Source organism: Vicugna pacos, unplaced genomic scaffold (genome assembly GCF_048564905.1).
Source record: "Vicugna pacos unplaced genomic scaffold, VicPac4 scaffold_20, whole genome shotgun sequence".
Taxonomy (NCBI): Eukaryota; Metazoa; Chordata; class Mammalia; order Artiodactyla; family Camelidae; genus Vicugna; species Vicugna pacos.
The window spans coordinates 62,740,195-62,745,134 of record NW_027328741.1 but is presented as its reverse complement, the minus strand read 5'-3'; positions in this window follow the sequence as shown (position 1 = coordinate 62,745,134).

The window sequence follows — 4,940 nt, the reverse complement described above, 5'->3', positions numbered from 1 at the left end:
GGCAGGAGGGAGGAGTTGCTGGATTTCACTTGCCCTGTGTGTCAAGTTTCAGCTCTGGTGATTTGTGGAACATGGGCTTAGCTTTGGGAATGTAAGAGGAGAGGTTACTGGGGAAGGGCTGGCTTTTTCCTTTGATTGAGGTCCTACTGTGTGCCAAGCACAGCAGTCCTCTGAGTCAGGGCTGGAAAGCCAGGCACAGAGAGGTCAGGGAGTTTCCAGGTCACACAAAATTAGGCGCATCATTAGGGTCTGATGCAGACCTGACGCCCAGCCCACATTCTCTCTCCTTTCCCAGGACCATCATGATCCCACATGTCAGAATCACCCAGAGAGGCCCAGGTATGGGCACTGGGACCTTTCCTGCCTAACATGCAAGGAGCCTTAAGAGGGACAACAAGGCACTTCCTGAGTCCATGATGCCCAGAGGCTGCTCTTAGCAAGAGGCTCAGCACACACTCTTGGATGAATCCTAGCTCTGTCCTGAGTCACTTTGTCCTCCCTGCCTCAGTTCTTCTGCCCACATGGGGCTGGAAACAGCAGCCACTTCACAAGGGTCTAAGGAACCTCCAGGATCCTGGAAGCAGCACCCTCACACAGGGAGCACGGTCTCCTTAACTTTTCCTCACCTCTTTGCTGGATGTAGAGTCCCAGCGGGGCCCTGGCTTGTCCCAATTCTCACCCCAGATCAGGGTCCAGCAGGGGGTGGTGTCCAGGCTGGACTCTGTCCTCTGCCCCTTTTGGGGACCCTCATTCATCGCACCTTGGCTGCCTAGACACTGTCTTCCAGGGGCCACTCTGTGCCTCCCACACCTACCTAGCATCCACCCACCCTGGGTTACTCCAGCGCCCTCTGGCCCTTGGACACACACCTACTCCGTGTTGAGTGGAAATGAGGTGACCGACATGCTGGGCCTCCTGGACAGTCTGGAGGAGACCGATATCCCCAACCTGCCCACCACCCCAAGAGCCCAAGATGGGGAGAGGGTGTGCCTCCATTCATACTCTGATTTGCTCAGATTCTCAGCACCTACTTTGCTGGGTGGATATGGGGGCAGAGGTATGATGTAAAAGCAGGAGACCTGGACAGCAGACCATGAGAAGGGGGCTAGCCCAGGCTGGTCTCATAACCCCCTTAGCTTTGGTTTTATCATCTTTAAAGTGGGACAGACTCTTGTGAGGTGAGCAGGATCCTGACCCATAGCCAGGAACTGTCCTACACGCCTTAGAGAAGCTCACTGACTCCTCACGAAAATCTGTGGGGCAGGGACAGGCATTATCACCCATTTCTGCAGAAGTAACTGAGGCACAGAGAGAACAGCTGAGGTGACCACCCCAGATTACAGAGCCCAGGTCATCTGGTTCCAGTGTCCAGGCTCATGGTCAGTGCCCACTCTGGGTTTTCCTCCTCCCTTCATCCACCACTGGGACCCATGGCCGCAGCCTCATCTCAGTGTGATTGTTCATGGGGAGCAGGATGGGTGCACTGAGGGCCCGTTTCTCTGAGGACTGCTTTCCCAGAAGGCTCAAGGGGTTGACTGTATTCACTACTGGACACCCAGGCCTGGGCCCAGGCCAGCCACACTGCAAAGCCTGAATCAGTGATTGTTGAGTGAATACCTGAACCTCTGCATGTACCTGCATGTTGCCCCCATTTCCTCATCTCCACAGCTGGCTACCCGGCCAAAACCCCGTGTAATCAGGCCTGGGCCAGGGACAGTCACGGGGACCAGAGATGCTCAGCTGGGGACAGGAAGCCTCAGGGGCCCTGTGGCTGTCCCAAGCATCTCCTGGGGCAATTCACAGGGAAGCCCAGCCAGCTTCCAGGAACAGCAATCAGGTCCCAATCCCAGGGGTATAAGGTAGGTCTTGAGGGGTGTTTCCTGAGACTGACTTTGTGTATGAAGGGGGCCTGGGGGTCAGGTTGCTTTCAACGTCCATTCCAGGCCTACATCCCTGCTGGCAGCATGGACCTAGTCATAAAGGACACAGGCCGTGGGGCCAAGGCTATAACAGGGCTCTGCTCCCTCTCTGTGGCTCAGTGTCCTCATCTGTAACAGAGAACTAGTAACAGGGCCATGGGAGGGCTCACTGAGACCCTCCTCTGTGGCTTTGGTTGGACACTGCCCTCCCTCTGCTCAGTGCCATTCTCTGTAATAGAGAATAGTAACATTTCTCTTAACCCGTTTTGGCCCCATTTTTCTGAGTCTCTTTCTACATTGGGCCCAGGGCTTTCACAGAGATCACAGACTTGGGATGTAATCAGAGTGTGGTCACAGCCCTAGTGGTCCCAATTGAGGCCAGAGGAGCTTCGGGGGGGTGGGAATCCAGAACTGCTTCATGGAGGAGGTGAGATCTGAGCTGTGTCCCCAAGGATGAGCTGTCATCTAGCTGAGGCCTGACACTGAGCAGGACCCATGTACATGGTTAATGAGGGTGTGAATGAATGAATGGGCACCCCTCTGACAGAGAGTGAGGGGGGAGTCCCCTAGGCCAAAGCAGGAAACACAGGGCACCCTGGGGGAGCAGAGGGCGTGGCTGCAGTGTGATGCCTGCCTCACCCTTTATGGGTGTCTTGCCACCACTTTAGCGTGTGTTCTGGTGGATTGGGAGCCCTTTTCTCTCCTCTGCTTCAGTATCCTGCTCTTCATTCCCCTGCTCTTCATTCCGAGGAACACCCGCCTGTGTCACCTCAGTGTCCCCAAGTGGACCTGGACCTGTCTTGTGGGAGATTTTGAAGAGGGATTTGGTGTGCAGCCCAAGACTGAAGTGGGAGGGAGAGGATAATAGGGACCTCCAGAGGGGATCATGGGCTGGGAGTCATCGGAGGGGTGGGGAAGGCAGAGCCTCAGAGCTGTAGGATCCTGCTAGTGGTGGCTCCTTCACGAGGGGCTTCACAGGGAGGAAGCAATCATGGGGAAAAGGCAGAGCTCAGTTTGGGGCTTGCTGACATGGAACAGCTCATCACAGAGACGTCCAGAGGAGCTGGATGTAGGGAACGAAGATGCCACTGATGTCAGGGTCAAATCCTGAGACCCAGATGAGGTGGGGCGGTGGTGCAGGGGAAGGGGCTTGAGGATATCAAGATGTTCATTCATTGGGGTCCTCAGGGTGGGGACCTTCATGTTCATTTCACAGCCACCTGGTGCCTGACAGAGTTAGGCTTAGGGAGGTCACTGAGTAGACACGTGCCGATAACCTAGATTCTGCTCTTTCCACATAAAGTCCCTGGTGTGAAGCCAGCAGGCACTCTTCAGAGTCATACACCCTCACCCCTGGGCTCTCTGTGTGCCTAGAGCCCAGTGGCCCCTTACCTCCCACTCCCCACTGCAGGACCCTTTGCACACCTGCATTTCCACAAGCTATAAAACATCTTCTCTTGCTGTGTGTTTACCCTATGAAACCTCATTGCCCCAGGAAGAGAGGCCTCACATCCTTCCCTTATTAAAGTGGTAAAGCCTTTTGTTCAGAGAAGCCCCTGTCAGATCTCATAACCAACCAGGTACCTGTGCATGAATTGATCATGCAGCCCCCTCCTCCTTGTGTGCACAGCACCCCCCCAATAACAGACCCCACACACTCAACCTTTGCGCTCGTGTAGGCACCTCTTACCTGTGTGGCCTGATGTTGTCTATAGCAGTGTCCCTATTGAACTTTCCTAAACCCTTCTCAGACGCTGGTATTTCTTTACCAACCCAAGTAATTAGCCTGCCATTGTGCCCACAACACCTGAAACAGAGTTGGCTAAATTATGCAGATTGATGATGCAGGTTAATTTGCTATAAAGCTGAAATCAAGGTTTACAAATAAAAGCAACATACATACTCAAGGCAGGACTAAGAACTCACACGGATAACTAAGACCCTCCACATACATCCCACTTTGCCCTTAGGGCCTTTGCGATGGCTGCTCTTCCAGCCAGGATCTCTCTCCGCCTGCTTCTTAAACACCTCCAGGAATCTGCTCAAATGTCCTCCCTGACCTTATTTTTCTCCATGGAACATATCACCTCTGGACATTGTGTATATTTTACTTAATTTTCTCTGTGTCCCACACCAGGCTGTCTGCTGCATGAGGATGGAGAACTGACTGCTTCACTACCTGCTGTGCCCGGTATCTGGAACCCACCCAACACACAGTAGGACCTCAGAAATTGTGTGACGGGTGTGTGATCACTGTAGGCCACAGACAAAAGTCTTCCCAGCAGTCATGGTAAGAGTCATTCATTCTCTACTTACTGTGCCCTACTGTGTGCTGGATACTGACCTGGGTGGGAGGCATGCAGTGGATTAGACACAGTGAGCACACACAGCATGTTAGGAGGGACATGTGCTCTGGAGACCACACAGGGCTGGGGGAAGTCAGGAGTGCAGGAGTGGAGGATAAGAGGGCCAGGTGGAGACAGTGGTGCCAGAGGAGACAGAGAGGTGGGGCCCAGGTCGTGCAGGGCTTTATGGCTCCTGTGAGAGCTTTTCCTCAGGGCAGCGGAACCATGGCTTGGTACGGAGCAGGGGCCCAGTTCCTGAGTGCTATGCAGGAAATGGAGCAGGTGTCTGCTGGGGAGATGTGCGTGGAGGAGGCTGTCCCTGTAGACTGTGCAGGCAGAGAAGGCTCCTCTGAGGAGGTGACATCTGAGCTGAGCCCTTGTATGGACCGTGTTTCCACCTTCTGTAGACTGGATGCTTTCATCTGCCCTGCAGCCCTATGCAGGACACACCCTGTTCTCAGTCACCTGGACTTGGCCTCCTGCCTGCCTTTTGGGCCCTCCCACCCCAGAAGGAGTCCTTCTAGATCTAACTCACTACCTCCTCCACTGGACTTGGACTCACACTGAGCCACTGTCCACCTGCCCAACTCACCCAGAGTCAAGTCCAGACACTTGGGGGAGCCCCTCCACTCCAGAGCCCATGAACTTACTCAAATGGCCAGTCCTCAGCCTGCTC